Source organism: Microcaecilia unicolor, chromosome 1, assembly GCF_901765095.1.
Source record: "Microcaecilia unicolor chromosome 1, aMicUni1.1, whole genome shotgun sequence".
Classification (NCBI taxonomy): Eukaryota; Metazoa; Chordata; class Amphibia; order Gymnophiona; family Siphonopidae; genus Microcaecilia; species Microcaecilia unicolor.
The window spans coordinates 474,325,652-474,347,321 of NC_044031.1; positions in this window are offsets into that span (position 1 = coordinate 474,325,652).

Genomic DNA, 21,670 nt, shown 5'->3' on the forward strand with positions numbered 1-21,670 from the left:
GTTCCTTTCACAAAAACTGTTAGCTCAGGAGTGTGCATAAAGCAGCTTGGAATCCAGTGCAACAAACAACAAATGAAGGATCTGGTACCCCTCTGGTCTTTCAAATGTATATTTTATTGGCATACTGCTTCTCCCTGCTCTGGATCTCTCTGGCTTGTCTCTGCTGGGGCCTTTGGTCTCCCCTTGGATGAACCATGTCATCCCTGCTAAGCACTCTAGAGCTAGGCCTCTTAATGTGAACCTATGAGGGAATACATTTAAGGGGGACCAGCAGTTTCCTATACACTCCATCACATACCCTCCCCCTCAGCTCAACCATGCCCTACTGAGCACCTGCATCAGTGGAGGGTCACCTCCTGTGAGACAAATTCTGCATTTTGGTGCTCACAACCAGCCTGGTGCCACACATCAAACTAGAATGGCTAGAGGCTCAGGAACCACAACATAACTTGATCATTGGATTCCTTATGGCGGACCAGTCACATGAGGGACTGATGGTCTGTTTTCAGGGTAAATCAACATTTTAGGGGATAATATTAGAACATCTCCAGTGCCCACTTCACTGGGTAGGGAACATCCTCAAAATTAATGTCCATAGAGTCCTCTTCTACCCTCCAGCAATCCCTAGCATAATGTCCCTTTTCCCCCCGAATTGAAACAAGTAGGAAGGTCTAACTCTGAAACACTGGATAACATGGGGTTGTGTGTCTCTAGTGATTGCAGCACCATGCATTCCATATTTCCATTCCAGTTGCAACCACTTCCAGACAACATCTTTAAATCTGTAGAAGCATGAGGGCTTTCTCTTGGGCAGAGGATCTCTTCTCTGAACTGCTGCCAATATGCTTCTGAGGCACATGCCACCCATTTCAAGCTGCAGCAAAAGGGGGGCCTACGCTGGCATCAGCACGTGTTTTTCATGCGTTCCAAGGACCCCTTTTACTGGCTCCCCCATCTGAGCTGGCATTCTGAAAAGCAGCTTGGCAGTAATCCATGTTGTGTCTGTACACAAAGGAGTGGTAACAACTCAGGAGAGAAACAAATGACTCAACATAGTTGTAGTGATTTATTTCAGCATCCAAAGGACAAATCACAGAGACCCAACATAACTGTGTTTCAGCACAGTCCACCTGTGTCAAGGTTCTAGGACTGTAAATAAATGCATACATAATCTCACAACTGTCAGGAATAGTGAGCCCTTGGACCAAAGCCGGAGCTTTGGCAGACAAGTCACCGGAGCTGGCAGAGGCAGGAGTCAGAACAGACTGGACAAGAATAAACTAGCAGACTCAACAAGGCAGGACGGAGGTAACTAAACACAATGGATAAAACAAGGACCAGATCCAGATGAGGCAAGGAAAACAAGGCAAAGGGGCCAGAACTGGAACCCAGACAGGATAAGGCAAGACTTGAAATTGGATTAAAACTGGGACTGAGACTCAAGCAATACAAGGCAAGGCAAGACAAGGAACTAGATAAAAACTGGGTCCAGAAAAGGGCAAGACAAGGACAAGGCAAGGACTGGATCTGGACAGGACTAGACAAGACAAATGTAACCAAGGGGTTAAAGGAAAGAGAAGGGGAAGGGAAAAGAGGGGAAAAAATAATACTTTATAGTCTATGGGAAAATCAAAAGTAAAATGGGGTTGTACTTGTGCTGGCGAACATTCCGCCGGTCAGCAAGGTAACTTGGAATGGGAAGCTAAGGAGGGGTTGTCTAGGAAACGGGAGCTTGTGACAGTTGAGTGGTGCTTATGGCTTTGAAGAAGAAGGTGTGTTGTGAGTGAACTCTGAGAGAGAGTTGAGGATTTGAAGGCATTTGTAAGGGGAAAGTAGTATGGCTAAGGTAAAAGTGTGGGAATGAGAAAAGAAAAAGGAGGGTAATAGGGAAAGTGTGTACAGAAAGTCTGCCTGGTGTAAAGTGGCCGTTGGATGATTGGTAAAGGGTAAAAGGAAAGGGATTGTTAGTGAAAAGGGGAGGACTACAGATAAAGGGTGAATGGAAGAAAAAACCCAATCTTAGGTGCAAAGGAAGGAAAAAGGTGGCTGTGGGGGTTTTATTCACATTAAATATTAAGGGAGAGGTGAAAAGAATGTTCACTGATTGAAGAGAGAGAGAGAATCTTGAGCAGAGTGAGTGATAGCTAAGCACCGCAGCACCCAGAATAGGGAATTGCAGTACAGATTAGGTGTTAGAAGGGAATATCTACTTAATTTTATTTGGATTAGAGAAGTTGGCCACAGTATTGCAATATTGTTTAATATCCCTTGAAGGTTGCTGGCAATTTTCAGGGAGAGAGGGTCTTGCTTCCAATTATTTTAGTTTTAAGAGAGAGGTGTAGGGAGAAGAACGGAAGAAGAAGAGAAAATACCTCGATGATCCAAACCCCAACGCAAGAAAGTGTTGCAACTTTCAACATCAAACCAACAGCTAAGTGACAGAAATCCCTAAAGGAATAATTCTGGGTAAATAGAGAAAAAAGAGAAAAACAATATACTTACCTTGACATCTTGAGAGAAGGGAGCAGTAACCTGAAAGAGAAAGAAATAGACACAAAGCATCAAATTCTTTTTCTTGACAATTATTAAGTATTTAAGTTCTTACGTCTGATCTTTAAGTATCACATGAAATACTTATCTGATAATTATCTGTGTTGACTGAAGCAAGTCCGACCTGTTAAACAATCAATAGAACTAGAGTTAAGTTAAATGTTCATTTAAGGTAAAAAAAAACCAGACATTACAAACTGTAAAAATAGATGTTGTTGAAATTCTTGATAATAATATTTTTCTTGATTTCTAATTTCTTAAATAAACTAATCTTTGTATTATAAGATTGGATTGGATTCTTCCTGATCAGCATAATCCTGTAATTAGTTTCTTTTCCTCCAGCCCCTGTTTCAGTGACGGGACGAAGTTAGTTTATTGTGACCTGCTTCCCCCTGCTCCGGAGCTTGATGAACACTCTCCTGGCACGACTACAGACAAAGGAGGGTTGTCATCACTTATTTACTAAAGAAACATCCCTTCAGAGCAGGGAAGAGGGCAACACAAAGCAAGGCACAACCAGACAGGCAAAACAGGGCAGGAGTGAGGCAACAAGAGTAACAGAAACACGACAATAAACAAGGCAAGAACAGAATTCAGGAAACGGACTTGGCTTGACTGGAACAGGATTCTCGAACAGGCTTGGCTGGAACAGGATTATTGAACAGGCTTGGCAACTGGGACAGGATTCTGGAACAGATTTGGCGTCGCTGGAAAAGAAATGGTTTGGCTGGAACAGGATTCTGGAACTGGCTTGGCTGGAACAGGATTCTCGAACAGGCTTGGCTTAGCAACTGGGACAGGATTCTGAAAGGGACTTGGCATGGCTGGAACAGAACTGGCTTGGCTGGAACAAGATTCTGGAACTAGCTTGCCTGGAACAGGATTTTGGAACTGACTTGGCAACTGGAACAGGATTCTGGAACAGACTTGGCTTAGCCACTGGGACAGGATTCTGAAAGGGACTTGGCTTAGCAGGGAACAGGAACAGAATTGGCTCAAACACAGAGCAGGAGCAGAACCTGGCTCAAACACACAGCAGGAACAGAACTTGGCAGAAACAGAGCTCACAAGAGCCAGGAAGCAAACACAGCAGACAAAGGATGAAGCAGGCTAAGGGAAAAGCTGCTTCTAATACACAAGTCAGCAAAGGGGAACTGCTCAAAAGAGCCAGGTCACCAACACAGCACACAAATGGTTAAACCAGGCTACAGGGAAGTCAAACAAAGGAGGGTAGTTAGTGGGGTCCCGCAGAGGTCTGTGCTGGGTCCGTTGCTTTTTAATGTATTTATAAATGACCTAGAGATGGGAATAACTAGTGAGGTAATTAAATTCACCGATGACACAAAATTATTCAGGGTCGTCAAGTCGCAGGAGGAATGTGAACGATTACAGGAGGACCTTGCGAGACTGGGAGAATGGGCGTGCAAGTGGCAGATGAAGTTCAATGTTGACAAGTGCAAAGTGATGCATGTGGGTAAGAGGAACCCGAATTATAGCTACGTCTTGCAAGGTTCCGCGTTAGGAGTTACGGATCAAGAAAGGGATTTGGGTGTCGTCGTCGATGATACGCTGAAACCTTCTGCTCAGTGTGCTGCTGCGGCTAGGAAAGCGAATAGAATGTTGGGTGTTATTAGGAAGGGTATGGAGTCCAGGTGTGCGGATGTTATAATGCCGTTGTATCGCTCCATGGTGCGACCGCACCTGGAGTATTGTGTTCAGTACTGGTCTCCGTATCTCAAAAAAGATATAGTAGAATTGGAAAAGGTACAGCGAAGGGCGACGAAAATGATAGTGGGGATGGGACGACTTTCCTATGAAGAGAGGCTGAGAAGGCTAGGGCTTTTCAGCTTGGAGAAGAGACGGCTGAGGGGAGATATGATAGAAGTGTATAAAATAATGAGTGGAATGGATCGGGTGGATGTGAAGCGACTGTTCACGCTATCCAAAAATACTAGGACTAGAGGGCATGAGTTGAAGCTACAGTGTGGTAAATTTAAAACGAATCGGAGAAAATTTTTCTTCACCCAACGTGTAATTAGACTCTGGAATTCGTTGCCGGAGAACGTGGTACGGGCGGTTAGCTTGACGGAGTTTAAAAAGGGGTTAGATAGATTCCTAAAGGACAAGTCCATAGACCGCTATTAAATGGACTTGGAAAAATTCCGCATTTTTAGGTATAACTTGTCTGGAATGTTTTTACGTTTGGGGAGCGTGCCAGGTGCCCTTGACCTGGATTGGCCACTGTCGGTGACAGGATGCTGGGCTAGATGGACCTTTGGTCTTTCCCAGTATGGCACTACTTATGTACTTATGTACTTATGTACAATGTGCTTGCCAGCACCCACAGCCGGGAAGGGAAAGGCAAGGCAGATTGTGAGGCAGCAGACACAGCTGCATAGTAGTGAAGTAATCAGGGATGATGCTGGCTTCTACAGACTCTCAGAATAAACAGACAAGAACTACACACGCCCAGAAACAGTACAAGCAGAGCTTGATACCAAAGCTAACTAAAAGGTAGTCCATACAGGTACAAATAAGAACCACACACACAGGAACAGAACAGGACATACAGGAAGCAGGAACAGAGCTTGGCTAAACCCAGAGGTTGGCTTAAACACAGAGCTTAACTGTAGCAAGAGTCAAAAGTAGGGCTAGACTAAAAGCAGGAGCCAAGGGTAGAGTCAAACAGATACAGACAACAAGGGCAGGATGTGGCTCTATAGCCAGGCTTTCAGGAACCAGGTTCAAAAGCAAAACTCACAGAAACAAAGCACTGAAGTACAAGACTATAGAAACACAGACAGACAGACCTTCAGGAACAAGACTCACAAGAACAAAGCCAGGCTGGAAACAAAGCATGCACGACCAAAGACAAGCAGGGATTGGATCTAAACAGGAACACAAAGATAAGATTAAGAGACCTCTTGCAAAGACCAAGCATGAGAGTTCCCAGGTGCTTAATAAAAGACTTGCTGATGATGTCACAACTTGGAATGAGGCTTGGATAAACTATAGCGAGGCTTGAATTGCAGGCACATCAGAGTGAGGCTTGGATTGTGGGCACACTAGGCAGCAGATGCATCAATGCAGGGACAAAGCAGTCCAGAGAAGTTGGAAAAAGGTCACTGGAAAAAGGTGAGTCTGGATGCGGGGGCACGGCCACAACCATGACACATAAATAAAGGTGTCAGATACTATATAATAGCTTAACTGCTGCAACTTGAGTCTTTTGTTCCTTTCTCATATTGTTACCTCTTCTTTGTATGCATTGCCTATCTCCAGGAACTAGTCCTCTTTTCTTCTCCATGAAGTTTCTGGCCACCCAGCCTTTCAAGCAGTTCTTTCAGAATTCAAAAATCAAAATCGAGATTATCCTCAGGCAACATTTTAGGGAACACATAGATTGGTGTTTTGCCTGGGATACAAGCCACTGAGGCAGAGGGAACACCTAAACCGGAGAGCTCTGCTGTAATTCTAAAGCTTTGTAAAAGGTTTGCTGCTGTTAATACTGAGCTGGTAGAAATTACTGCAGTAATTACCACTGCTGCTGCTTTTGCTGCTGTTGGAGTCCTAGAATAACTTCTCCATTGTTGCATGCAACGATTTCCCAACTGGTGGGCACTACCTTTCTGGCTTTGACTAAATATCTTCTGCTCCTTGTCTAGGGCAGGTCTAATCCCTTTATCCCAAGTAACTGGTTCTATGATGTAGTAAGGCTGAAAGCCCTGGTGGTTAGTGGATTTGCCTTATTTTAAACTAGGACATGCAAATCCAACTGCTGCCACAATGTGTGATAGTGCGAGTGGGTGTGAGGCAAGGAGCCTTAACAAATATAACCAGATCATCACATAAGTATGAACAAAAACTCTTTTAATAGTGTGGTTCAAAAGAAAAATACACAGAAACCTGTTAGTTCAGGAGTGTAGATAAAGTACCTTTACTTTGGTTAGTTAATTCTTTGTCTTTAGCAGAGACTCCTGAGGTTTGAATATTAGACTAAAAAAATACAGGAAAGATGATTGCTCACAGTATCCTAATTCTCACCTTGTTAGACTAGTATTCATGCCTCAGGAGAACAACACTGAAACAACAGGAAACAGACCAGAGGAAGGGCAGCAATGTTCAAACCTGCCCTGACATGGTTCTTGTTGGGCCAATCAAGAAAACAAGAAGCTAAATTTACCAGAATTAAGAGACGTAGCTAGTAACGGGCTGTGTATAACATACTATCAAGAGTATAGTAATTCTACCTAAAAGGCAGTTGTCAACTAACCTAAAGGTCACGAGTTCACGACTGACTTGTGGCTGATAGTTATTAATATTGGACAAAAAAAGTTGAAATGTAATGGTACTGGTTTTCTTCCTGACGTTTTGGGTTAGACTAATTTAGTTGAGTTTGTCTATCAGCTCTTTGTGTGTGTGTGTGTGTGTGTGTGTGTGTGTGTGTGTGTGTTAGATGATGGAGTCAATCTTTCAGTACCTTTACTTTGGCTAGTTCATGCTGTCATGGAGTCTCTAGCATGATCTACTGAAGCTTGAATACTAGACTAGAATAAAATAAAATAAAATAAAACAAAACAAACAAACAAAAGAAGCACTAAGATTACTTAAGGTAAATCTTAATGGTATTATATTTCCAAGAAGTCCATTTAGCACAAAAAGGCACACACTGACTGCTGAAAACCAATGATTTCAGAAAACAAGAACTAAGATTATCAGGAATGCAAGACACTGTTGGCATGGGCTGGCTAGAACATACTTTCAATCGATAAACTAGCTCCACCTGGGTGGTTCAGGGCTAGCTGGTATCTGAAGGCAATTAACATTGAGAAAAAAGGCTAAAAAGTAACACAGTGGAAAAGAAACCTGACATCATGGTTTATACCTGCTGTTTTGGGTTAGGAATGATATGAAACATCAAGGAAAACATCATTTATATTCCCTATGTCATTTCAACAAATGAACATCTCTAATCTCCACATGTAGAAAAATTAGGTTCCTGAAATCACCATTTACATGTGTAATCAATCAACATTTGGAAGTGCCATTATTTACATATAGAAATGTTTAAACATAAGAAATGTTTCTAAGATAACCTTCGTAGCGCATATGTACTTTTAGAAGGTATTTAATAAAGTCCCTCATGAGAGACTCCTTAGGAAATTCAAATGTCATTTGATAGGAGGTGGTTGCCTATTGTAGATTGATAACTGCTTAAACAACAGGAAACAGAGAATAGGACTCATTGGTCAGTTTTCCAAATGGAAAAAGGTCAGTGGTGGAATGTCCCAAGTTTATTTATTTAGATTTTGCTCACACCTTTTTCAGTAGTAGCTGAAGGTGAGTTACATTCAGGTACTCTGGATCTTTCTCTGTCCCAGGAGGGCTCACAATCTAAATTTGTACCTGAGGCAATGGAGGATTAAGTGACTTGCCCAAGTTCATAAGGAGCAGCAGTGGGATTTGCACTGGTCACCTCTGGATTGCAAGACAGGTGCTCTAACCACTAGGTAACTCCTGGAGCCTGTGATGTTTAATGTATTCATAAATTACCTGGAAAAAGGAGCAGTGTATGAAGTGATCAAATTTGCAGTTCTCTCATCACTAAAACATTAAAACAGAAGAGGATTGTAAGGAACTACAGAAGGATCTAATGAGAATCGGCATCTAAATCACATTGAAATTTAATGTGGGCAAGTGCTAAATGAGGCACATGGGGAAAATAATCCTATCTGCAGGTACACAATGCTGGGTTCTGGGTTAGGATCCACCATCCAAGAAAAACAGCTTTGACTCATTATGGATGTCTTCAGCTCAGTTTGCTGTAGCTGCCATAAAAGAAAATACATGCTTAGGAATTACTCATAAAAGGGAATAGAAAACAGAACTGTGAATATCCTTATGCATTTGTATATATCCTTGAGTATTGTGTACAGTTCTGGTTGCCACATTTCAAAAAGGATATAGAAGAACCTGTGACAGTGATACTGGAATGCAAAAGGGAGTTGCAATTGGAGGAGCTGATGCTGCAGTGTACTAAAGGGAGACATTATAATGTTTGGTATGGGACCTATTAGTCAAAGCACTATCACTGGTCTTAGGAAGTCCCACAGAGATCCCCTCCTTCATCCCTCCTGTTTAATATTTACTTACAGCCTGTGTTGATGTGGCTTTTTTTTTTTTTGCAAATGTTGACAATCTAATTGGTAGTCACTGGCGTAGGAAGGGGGGGCGGTGGGGCGGTCTGCCCCGGGTGCACGCCGCTGGGGGGGGTGTTTGCTTTCCTGCTTCCCTGCTCTCTCTGCCCCGGAACAGGTTACTTCCTGTTCCAGGGAAGAGAGAGCAGGGAACCAGCGGAGCCGACGCAGCTCCTAACGACATGCACTCGGGGCAGTTCGGCCCTCCCGCCCCGCTTTCGAAGTAAGTACGCACTCCAGAAGGGAGGTGCATTCCAGGGGGGGGTGGTGCATTCCGGAAGGGGGAGAGTGCGCTCCGGAGGGGGGGAGGGTGCGTCATGCTGCACCCAGGGGGGTGCGCATCGGCGACCCGCCCTCGCTACGCCACTGTTGGTAGTTCAGATGAGTACAAATGGTAAATCTGTGGTGTAGTGTTTGAGTAAGTGTTTGGAGATAGTACACACTTGGTTAGTGGGGAATAGTTTAGCCATTAATATGGACAAGGCAGTGTGCTTTGGCATGGGAAATATACATAAAGATGACTGCCCAATATTATATAATTTACGCCCTTGTTTACTGAGCCATGCTAGCTGCTGCCCTGCACTAATGTCAACATTATGGAATGGGCTGTGTCAGCATTGTTGTGTGGCAGCAGTAAGTGTGGATTAGTAAACGTGGAGGGGGGGTATTAATTTTTAAATTGAATTTTATGTTTTCTGTTTTTTTAATAACGCAACCACCTTGTCAATTCTATGCGGTTTTCATCAAAAAGAACCAGGCATACTAGGGGAAGTAAAAATCAAGAAAAAAAGATAAAAATCAAATAAATTATTAAAGAGAATCCAATATTAAACTTATTTCAAAATTTCTCAAATACCCATTTTTAAGGGTTTTTCTAAATAACAATAGACTACTGAAACCTAAGAATGCTCATTCCAGAATGTTATTCCCATAAAAACAAATGAGAACTGGAAAACTGACTTGAATCTGGCGAATTTTGACGTTGGGAGATGTAAAAGTAACGTACTCCGTAGTTTTATTGTGTTACCCTGTTAAGAAAGAGTAAATAATGACAGTGTATATTCAGGAGTAAGACCTTGTAAAGTTTTGAAAATAATTGTACAAACTTTAAAATGTATCCTAGCTTTTATGGAATAATGGCAGTTATATACTTAACTGCTAATAGCTGCCAATTAGCACCAATTATGGCCTGTTGACATCAGTTATTGGCTCATTATTAAATCAAGTTATGCACGCAACTGACGTTATTCAATTCTAGTCGCCGCAACTCAAAAAAGATATAGTGGAATTAGAAAAGGTACAGAGAAGGGCGACAAAAATGGTAACAGGGATGGGACGACTTTCCTATGAGGAAAGGCTAAAGTGGCTAGGGCTCTTCAGCTTGGAGAAAAGGCAGCTGAGGGGAGATATGATAGAAGTCTATAAAATAATGAGTGGAGTTGAACAGGTAGATGTGAAGCATTTGTTTACGTTTTCCAAAAATGCTAGGACTAGGGGGCATGCGATGAAGCTACAAATTTAAAACGATTTGGAGAAAAAATGTCTTCATTCAATGTGTAATTAAACTCTGGAATTCGTTGCCAGAGAATGTGGTAAAGGCGGTTAGCTTAGCGGAATTTTTAAAAGGTTTGTACAGCTTCCTAAAGGAAAAGTCCATAGACCATTATTAAATGGACTTGGGGCAAATCCATTATTTCTGGGATAAGCAGTATAAAATGTTCTGTACTTTTTTTGGATCTTGCCAGGTATTTGCTGACCTGAACATGTGTACCCTGGAGGAAAGGAGGAACAGGGGTGATATGATACGGACGTTCAAATATTTGAAAGGTATTAATCCGCAAACAAATCTTTTCCAGAGATGGGAAGGCAGTAGAACGAGAGGACATGAAATGAGATTGAAGGGGTCAGGCTCAGGAAAGATGCCAGGAAGTATTTTTTCACAGAGAGGGTGGTGGACGCTTGGAATGCCCTCCCACGGGAGGTGGTGGAGATGAAAACGGTAATGGAATTCAAACATGCGTGGGATATGCATAAAGGAATCCTGTGCAGAAGGAATGGATCCTCAGAAGCTTAGCTGAAATTGGGTCGCGGGGCAGGTGGGGGGAAGAGGGGTTGGTGGTTGGGAGGCTAGGATAAGGGAGGGCAGACTTATACGGTCTGTACCAGAGCCGGTGATGGGAGGCGGGACTGGTGGTTGGGAGGCGGGAAATACTGCTGTGCAGACTTATACGGTCTGTGCCCTGAAAAAGACAGGTACAAATTCAAGGTAAGGTATACACATATGAGTTTATCTTGGGCAGACTAGATGGACCATGCAGGTCTTTTTCTGCCGTCATCTACTATGTTACTATGTATTTGTGACATGGATTGGCCACTGTTGGAAACAGGATGCTGGGCTTGATGGACCTTATGTACTATAACTTGCATGCTTGTCATAAGTTTGGTTGGACTTCTACGGTCTATGTCCCAGAAACACCAAAGAACAACCAAGGTCAAGTATGTAATCTCACATTCATTGTTGATTTTAATTTATTTTAATTAATTTATTTATTTATTTGGATTTTGCTCACATCTTTTTCAGTAGTAGCTCAAGGTGAGCCCTGGAAGGCTCACAATCTAATTTTGTCTCTGAGGCAATGGAGGGTTGAATGACTTGCCCAAAATCACAAGGAGCAGAAGTGGGATTTGAACTGGGAACCTCCAAAAGTTAAGACGTTACTCTTGAATTGTTAATGAATGTGACTGTAGTGTTAGGCAGACTGTATGGACTATTCAGGTCTTTATCTGCTGTCACTTACTATGTTACTACGTTACAACTTTCTAGAATTAGGGGCTTTTTGCAGAGTTGTTCATGCGGCGTTGTTCAAAGCTTCAAATGGTGTAAAATGTTGTGGCCTAGTTGGTTTTGAGAGTGGAAATTGCCCACTCCTTATTGAGAATGTTACATTGGTTCCCAATCAAGGAACACTCTGGCCAATATTCAAAACTATTTAACCGGCCAGGAGCTGTTCCTGGCCAGTTAAATAGCGTTTTAGTGCCTTACCGTGGATACTCAGTGGGAGATAACCTGTAATCTCCTACTGAATATCTGTGGTTAGCGGCTGTATCACGTGACATAGCAAGTTTGGTGCGGATATTCAACACCAAACCAGCTATGTTTAGTGGTTAAAATAGGCTGCATAAATAGGAGCACTGAATATTAGCTTAACTGATTAAGTTGCAGCTGTCGAAACTGAAACTGGATATTGAATTCTGGCCACTGGAAATGGCTCAGCATTGAATATCCAGTAACACTGGCAGCAGGTAGCAAAAGTGCTGTTCATCACTGGCTGAATATTGAGAGGGGGTATGTCTTATTTTAATTATTGGTTTTAGTTTTTAAGACATATTTAGAGGAGCATCTTCATTAGTATGTGGCCTCGAGAACTTTGAAGTCTTTCTAGGGTAACTATTTGCACATCCTCATAGAGGGAAAAATGCTGTTGGTTAGGTGTACAGAGGGGGCTCTTAATATACTTATGGGCTAAAATAAGTTCCCAGGCCATTTGTGGGCCTTAACTGCTTTGTGGGCCTTCAGGAAGGAGCTTAAATTGTAGTTATTCCCTTTAGAAGTGATATTAGGAAGACCTTGAAAGTTTAGGTTGTCAAAAGGTTTTCTATGTTCTTCATTTTTTTTCCTTTTGTTTCCTTACAACATTTTGAATCAGTAAGGCGGTATATAAATATTTTATAAATAAATGCATGAAAGGTTAAGAAAAGAGCAATAAAAATGATAAAAAGGATGGAAATCTTCTCTTATGGAGACAGCTAAACAAATTATGGTTCTTCACCTTGGAAAGAGACAATTGAGAGAGAATATTAAAGAAATTTATGAAATCATGAAAGGTGTGGAATGGTTAAATAGGTGAAAATTATTTAGCCTTTCAAATCAACACAACAAGAAGAAGACACTCCATGAAAACAGCAACCAACAGATGTTTTTTTAATTTGGTGCACAATTAAGCTATGGAGCCTCTTTCTGGAAGGCATGTTCAAGTTGACTAACAGAGCAGGCATCATTTGTGTTTTGAGTGGAGGAGTGGCCTAGTGGTTAGGGTGGTGGACTTTGATCCTGAGGAACTGAGTTCAATTCCCACTTCAGGCACAGGCAGCTCCTTTTGACTCTGGGCAAGTCATTTAACCCTCCATTGCCCCATGTAAGCCGCATTGAACCTGCCATGAGTGGAAAGTGCGGGGTACAAATGTAAATAAATAAATCAGAAAAGGTTTAGAGAAGTTCCTGGAGATAAATTTCATTAAAAAAAATATATTAGCCAAGTAAAACTGCTTAAACCTGTAAACGAGCTACAAGAAAGAAAATAAATAAAAATATATCTATCTATATATATATTTTTTTTAATACTGGGTAATTATGACTCTATCATTACACTGACAGAGACAGGATGCTGGACTCAGTGGACCATGGTCTCACTCATGGTTTATCTTCACCAAGGGTCTCTTTTCCACCCTATGTTCACTCTTTTCATTCTTCACTTTCTTTATTAGCACTTTGTACTCACAGTTGATAATTGAATTATGTTTCCTCACATTATATATATATATATATATATATATATTCCTCTTAAGTCACAGTATCACGTTTTTTTCAATCTGTACTTCAATACACATTTTTTCTATCTTCACTTCAATCCATTTTTTCACACCTTTTGTATAATATTTATATGCATTCAACTGTTGACAACCTTTGTTTTCTGTACATTTACTGTGTCATTATGTCTTTTTGGCTGTATTCTCATTTGTGTTTTTGTGGTTGTTATTATTATATAGTTATGACCCCTGAGAAAGGCACAATGCCAAAACAAGGGCCGTGTAGGGTCTGGACGGTATATGTTACTTTTACAGGAGAATAACTTTTGTTTGAAGACATTGGACTTCTGGTTTTCCTTGGAACTATTTCTTCCACGCTTGTCTTCTGTTTTGATCACTGTGGAAGTACTTTCCTGCTTTGGTTTGGAAAGAATAATATGTGGCCATTTGAGGAAGCATTATAAACACTTATTTAGATGATTCTGCTAAAGAACACATTCATTACGATCCTTTTTATTTATTCTGATTATATGTTTATTCCATGAGGAGGAATTAATCATTGAAGATTTTGTTTTTTGTTGTTTCTTACCAGATCCACCCTGATGTATACATGGTGATATACACTAGTAGCAAAGGCCTTAAAAAAAGGGGCACAATTCTTTTATTATCAACTTTAGGTAAACACAGTTGCTCATGAACGACCCGACACGGGCCGTGTTTTGGTGCTGAAATACAGAGCTAGAACTCTCTATCAGTATTGGTGTTTTTCGTCTATCGGACACCAATACTGATAGAGAGTACTAGCTCTGTATTTCAGGAAGATTGTTTTTTCAAATATACAGAGATATATCTGATGATATTTCAGCTGCTTCGGATTATTTTTATAAAATATCTTTCCCATCATTACTGCAACCCCTGACGTAGGTGCGGTAGCACCGAAACACGGCCCATGTCGGGTCTTTCATGAACGACTGTGTTTACCTAAAGTTGATAATAAAAGAATTGTGCCCCTTTTTTAAGGCCCTTGGTGGTTTTTTGCTTTGATTGGAGTTTTGTTTGTACTTTGCTCCCTCTCTTTGCTATACGATATACACTAGTACATCATGCTGTCAACTTTTTACTCCTCAGCTTCTCTTTGGGAGGATTATAAGTGATTTTAAATAAATAAATAAAATGTGCTGAGGTTAATCACTACTTGACAGCATTTGGATTAACTTCTTTATATGGCACCTAAAAAATCAGCGCCACAAAAAATATACCTGGGTTTATAGACTATGCAGAGCACCCTTCCACGTGACTAAATTTGGTTGCGAGTAGTTGCACCAAGTAAAACTTGGTGTAAATGGTGATGCCTAAATTAAGCGCAGACTGGGTGTATCCCATAACCATGTGCATAGCTTTTAGAAATGCCCATGGCCATGCCCCCTTTTCAACTATGCAACTTAGATTTTATGTGCATCATGCTACAGAATAAGCTTAAACAGTTGTGTGCGTAAATTCTAATTAATGCCAATTAGCATCAATATTTGCTTGTTAATTGGCAATTATTGGTGCTGATTGGTTAACTAATTAAGTTCAGCATGCAAATCCATAATACGACTGGATTTGCATGCTGTTGCACTATATAGAATTGTTACGTCTGTGCTCACCTCGCCCTCTGGTGACCAGAACCGGTGGCTGCTGTGGACCGTCAACAGTTCCAGATTTCAGGCCAGTCCGGTTCGGATCTTCCAGGCTGCCAGACTTGCTTGCTTGGATTGAACCTACACAGCACCCGTAGTTTCCTGGTGATTGTTGCAGTGAGCTCCAGGTGCTGCTGGGCTTATTAGCCATTCTGAAACCTTGCTGCTTTGCCTTTGCATTGCGTCTAAGGCCCTGGTATGTTGGTGCTTTTGCAGTTCAGCCTGAGTTTGTTTCCTTGCTCTAGTTCTTGCCTGAAGTCTTGCCTGTTCTAGTTAGTCTCTGTTTAGTTTAGGGTATTGCTTGTTTTCTGTAGTGCTTGTTTCCCAGTCTTGTGTCTTGTTTGTATGTCTTTGTCTAGTTCTGGGTTTATCTGTGTTTGTTCCCTGCTTCAGTGGCTGCTTGCAGCTTTCAGTCCTGTCCTTTGGCCTATCCTTTCCCTGCCTTGCTGTCCCTGTGCTGCCTAGCTGTTAGCCAGTCTTGCCCTGTCCAAAACGTCCTGCCGGCCACCTGAAGCCTTGAGCTCAGCTCTTGGTGAAAAGTGGCCAGGTGCAGGTGAAGCCTGTTTGTCGGAGATCTTCCTGTCTCTAGCGTGGGTGGTTTTGCCTGCCACTGCCGCTCCTCGGCAGTGGCCCAAGGGCTCACAAACCCAGTTTCCAGCTTTGAAAACGTGACAAGAATCCAGGGGTTTATATATAAGTTAACAAAATATTTTCTTTGCTGTTTCTATATGGCTGCCTTGATTCCAAAAGAATAGTTCTAATAGGCCCAGACTCTGAGCTGCTTGTTGAATTAACAACGTCTGGTTGTCTCTCCTCTTGCTGTTTAGATAGCATTATTGTTTTGGAGCAAAGTCCACAGTACTAAACAAAATTTAATGCTCAGTCTAGTGATTCAATATTTGGAAAACAGTGATGCTTAATCATTTTAACTGTTAGATTCAATTCAGTGAGCCCAATCTTAATAACATGACAGTTGTTCCCTTGCAAATCCTCTAGGATAATTATCCTTCTGAAAAAAAAGTATTACATACTAGTATAGTGAATGATGGTAGATAAAACAAAGTTACTTATCTGTAACATAAGTTCTGCATAAATAGCAGGATAAGGGAGATACATCTCTGGTGATTTCAACCAACAGCTGCCTAGATGTAACTATCCTTCCCTAACCCCGAACTGTGAAAATTCTTCCTGAGCATGTTTGAGGTTACATGCTTCTCCCTTCTCAATATCAAGCTGTGACTGTTTCTTAAGAAAAGAGATTTTGTTTTCTTTTTGTTTCTTTATTATAACACAAGGGCGTATCTGCGTGGGGCCACAGGGGCCTGGGCCCCCGCAGATTTTGCCCTGGACCCCCCTATCTTTGCTGGCGGGGGACCCCAACCCCCCCACAGCCGACGTCCGCTTCCTCCTGCCTTTAAAAATATTCCTTCAGCTGGCGAGGTCTTCTGTTCTTCTTCGTCCTCCGTGGCGTGCTGAAACTGGATTGCAGCTCTTTGAATGAACAGCATGCCATGGAGGACGAAGAAGAACAGAAGACCCCGCCAGCTGAAGGAATATTTTTAAAGGCAGGAGGAAGTGGACGTCGGCTGGTGGGGGGTTGGGGTCCCCCGCCAGCAAAGGTAGGTGATGGCGGCAGGGGGGTTGGCAATGGCGGCGGCAGGGAGGTCGGTAATGGCGGCGGCGGGGGGGGGGGCTATAACATGCCTCCTCACTCTGGCCCTGGCCCCCCCTACCGCCGCACCTCAGATACGCACCTGTTATAACAATCTACTTTGCATGGAATTTGAAAGTTTGAGATATGCATCAATATCCCTTTTTTTTTTTTTATTGAGGAAATTGGGTAGGATGGTGTGTCTGCATTATCCTGTTATCCATGGACAATCCACATTGCAGGTAAGTAACTTTGCTTATGAAAGCCAGAATAATGCAGCAACACCTCTGTTGATTATCAAGCTGAGGGTTGACTGATTCTTGATAGGCCAAAGTGACTGTCTACTCTCAAAGTGCAGCCTAGACAGTAATGCCTCATCAAGGCATGGACAATGAACTGCATGAATACACTGTAAATCTGCCCCAAAGGAGTATGATGCAAGTGTATGACTGATGTGGAAATGACCCATAGGAAATGTGCACCAACCCATTTTGGAGGGTCTAAGCCAGCTTGAGTATACTAGAATATTATGCAGTTTACTATCCAATGTAAAAGGGCTTTTTGCAGGTCTGACTGCCTACAGTCAATGGTTGAAAAGAGAGGAAAACGTATTGTGCTTGTGAGGGAGTCTATACGATGCTGCCTCTTTCCTTTGATAGCACTTCCTCACAGTGTCAGGGCCACCTTAAGTCTCAGATCTAGAATGGGTCACAGGCTTCACAATTGTTTTGTGGATGAGGAAATACCTGGAGTAGAATCAATGGCTCTTCCCTTGGTCTGGCACTTGATCTATCCCATCCGCTTGAAGAAGATTTGACTGGCATCTGTTTGTTGTCAGAGGGTTGTTGGAAGGTAGGCTGAGGAAATTAATCTTGTAGCCTTGTTCAATTATTATGAAGACCCACTTATCAATGGTAATTAGGTTCCAAGATTCCTAGAAAAATTGAAAATATCCTCTGACTATTGAGAAAAATAGTCATTTAACCCTCCCCTTTGTTTTCTGTCTAATAACCAATTCCTAATCCACAGAAGGAAACTGCCTCCTATCCCATGACCCCAGCTGACATCATAGGGGCTTTTCCCAGCCAATTAGCTGTCTGCTTATTTCTTTGTCATTTTACAGCCATATTGGAACAAAACAAAACCATCCAGGACTAAAACTAAGACTTTTTGAGCTAGCCCTGTTTTTATAACAAATAAGGCTCAAAAGAGTGCCCTAAATGATCAGATGACCACTGGAGGGAATCAGGGGTGGCCCCCAATACCCCCCGGTGGTCAATGACCCACCCCCCAAAAATGTGAATAAAAATATGACTTCCCAGTCTCTATGACAGCCTCCGATGTTAGAGCCAGGTGTATTAGAGCAGCATGCAGGTCCCTGGAGTAGTGGTCAGTGCAGTGCACCACGGCACTGGGAAATCAGGTCCCTATCTCCCTCTACATGTCACATTTGTGGTGGAAAATGTGAGCCCTCCAAAACTCACCCAAACCCCACTGCACCCACATATAGGTACCCCTTCACCCATAATGCTGTTTGCCGCCTGAAGTTAAAGGAAAGTCATAGTTTTTACTCATCTGTGTTGAATAAATATTGTTTTTTTCTTATTACATTAGTCTGCTCTTCTTTTCTGCTGTGCTGGGTACTGGAGCTGCAGTCACAAAAGAGAGGGAAAACAGTATACAAGTACAACAAGGTAAACAAAAAAAGAAGCAAACACTGGGCCTTCAGGATTGAGAAAAAATGGAGTCCTTTAATATCACAAATACCCGACACGGGCCGTGTTTCGGCGTACAGTCGCCTGCATCAGGGGTAAAATGGATTTTTAATGATTCCAATAATATTGTTGCTGACTAGAGATTGTTTGTCATTGCAGAAAGTGCTTACAAGTTGCTTTTTTGAAGACGTTGGCTTACTCAGCTCCTCCTGCTGATAAGGTGGTGACTGCCAAAAATCCCATGCAGCAGACAGGACTGGGAGAAACTCCTGTGATCCTTGGAGGAGGAACAGATGCAGAAAACCTGGTTCAAGCAGTCTTCTGACCTAAGGTTTTCTGCATCTGTTCCTCCTCCAAGGATCACAGGAGTTTCTCCCAGTCCTGTCTGCTGCATGGGATTTTTGGCAGTCACCACCTTATCAGCAGGAGGAGCTGAGTAAGCCAACGTCTTCAAAAAAGCAACTTGTAAGCACTTTCTGCAATGACAAACAATCTCTAGTCAGCAACAATATTATTGGAATCATTAAAAATCCATTTTACCCCTGATGCAGGCGACTGTACGCCGAAACACGGCCCGTGTCGGGTATCTGTGATATTAAAGGACTCCATTTTTTCTCAATCCTGAAGGCCCAGTGTTTGCTTCTTTTTTTGTTTACTGGAGCTGCAGACCAGGGTCCTTAATATTATACTTTTCTTGGAGGACTGTTTTGATCACTATGAAGCCCTACTGTTCTCATATGCATTCTCCCTTGCCTGTTCTGAGGCTTTCAGAATTACTAAGTTGGTTCTTGGTAGCCAGTGTGCTTCGGTCACCGTGGGTTTATTGGCACAAGATGTCATGGTATCTCAATCAGCTCTCCACATCATACTGCACAAGTCTACAACTGATTAGTGGGAGAAATGAACAGTAATAACTTGGATAGGCATAGAGAGTTTGTGGTCTTGTCTATTTTGAAATCTCATTAGGTTTCAGGTAGTAAGGTCAAATTCCACTCCTTAGCTGATAGTTCATGAGGAAGAAAAAATCTTAACTAATGTTCAGTTCAACAGAGAATTTACAATGGCTTCAGTCAGGAATGGCTTTGATGCTAGGCAATTTAGAACACACTTCTTTAGAATTAGAAAAACCACCTCAGCCTCCATTCTGAACATGTCCCAGAGAGAGATCATGGGCTTAGGCAAAAGGCTGTCCACCCATTTCAAGTCTTAGGTGTGTTCATACTACACTTAACTGTGCCATATCAGTGCACAGCATGACATCTCTTTCCTCTCTATTTCCCAACAGATGCCTAGTCAGCACATTGGACACAGAAGGACTACATATATGGTCAGTCTTTCACTTTCTGGGCAGCCAAAAGTCCCTCATCTGCAGCATCAGGACAACATCTTGGTCTGGTGACCCAGATGTAAAAACCCAATGGATTGGATTCTTGGAGAACCAGCTACTGTCAACATTATCATCCATGAGATGTTTCACCTTGTCTGACATCCTGATAATCCTCCCTGCCAGCAATGACTTTCTAGCGACTCAAAGCACAGAACTTTGGAAGAAAGTGTAAATGGACTTAATCAGATAATGGACTTTATTCCACAGGTGAGAATTGGTTGGTCCTGCATTATTTTGGTGTGGGGCAGAAGATCAAGGCACCACAGAGAAAAATATAAGATGAATTCATAATAACATAGTAGTTGATGGCAGATAAAGACCTGTTTGGTCCATCCAGTCTGCCTAAACATGTATATTTGATCTTGATTTGTCCGTGCCATTTTCAGGGCACAGACTATAAAAGTCTGTCCAGCACTGGCCTTGTTCTCCAACTACTGAAGTTGGTATCGAAGCCCCACTCCAGCCCATCCAAATCTGTCCAACCATGTTCAGGGCATAGATTCTGCCTGGCATTGGCCTGTATGTCCAGCCATGATCAGAGCACAGACTGTAGAAGTCTGCCCAGCACTAGCTTTGCTTCCCAATTACTGGTGTTGCCATCTAATCATTGCTAAGCTTGTTTTGTTCCATGCCTTCTTTAAAGGATTCCTTTGTGTTTATCCCACTCATTTTTTAATTCCATTACCATTTTCATCATTACCACTTCCAGTGGGAAGACATTCCAGGTATCTACTACCCTCTTGTGAAAAAGTACTTCCTGACATTTTTCCTGAGTCGGCACCCCTTGCAATTTCAATTCATGCCCTCTAGTTCTACCACCTTCCCATCTCTGGAAAAGTCTTGTTTGTAGATTAGCACTTTTCAAATATTTGAATGCCCATATCATATCACCCCTGTCTCTCATTTCCTCCAGGGTATACATGTTCAGCTCCTCAAGTCTCTTCTCATACAACTTGTGACACAAACCCCATGCCATTTTCATTGCTTTTCTCTGAAGCTCTTCAAGTTTTTTTTTACATTCTTAGAAAGTGGGGCCTCACCAACAACTTGTACAGAGGTATCAACACATCCTTTCTTCTGTTGGTTATACCCCTCTCTATGCAGCCTAGCATTCTTCTGGCTGTGGCCCCCATTTTGTTGCATTGTTTCATCACCTTGAAATCCTCAGACACCATCACCCCAAGGTCCCTCTCCTGAGCTGTAATTATCAATGTCTCTCTTCCTATCTGGTACATCTCCTTTGGATTTCTGCATCCCAAGTGCATCATTCTGTACTTCTTGGCATTAAATTTATAGTATACAGTATTTTATTACACACCCACTAGACTTGGCTGTTCCATCCAGCACCAATGTCTCTCCTCCCCATCCAGCATCGCTCCCATTCAGCATCTGTGTCTCTCCTCCGTGTCTCTCTTCCCCAAAGGAGAGGACCCAGGGGCCTGAGCCCAAAGGAGCCCCCCCCCGCATGGTCTGGCATCTCTCCCTCCCCTCCCAGCCCTGCAGTACCCATGGCTTTCTCTCAATCCCCCGGTGTACAATACCGTCTCAGAAATCTTCAGTGCTACAGCACAGCAGCAGCTTTATTCACAGGCTGCCTTTGCCTCCACTGGGCCTTTCCCTCTGACCTGTCCCACCCCTTTTGATGCAACTTCCTGGTTGGGGATGGGCAGGATGGGTCAGAGGGAAAGGCCCAGCACTAAGGACACCCCTGGTCTTAAGCCAACACAAGTGTCTTTTCTCTCCTTTACACAGAAAGCTTTTAAGGACAATTCTCTAACTGGACATGTGTAGTTATGCGTGCCTTTCTTGCATAAGTGCACAGAAAATCACCACTTACATGCATATGTGCTCTATGCACTATTGTATAAGATAGCCTGTAAGTGCCATAGCGCATAACTGCA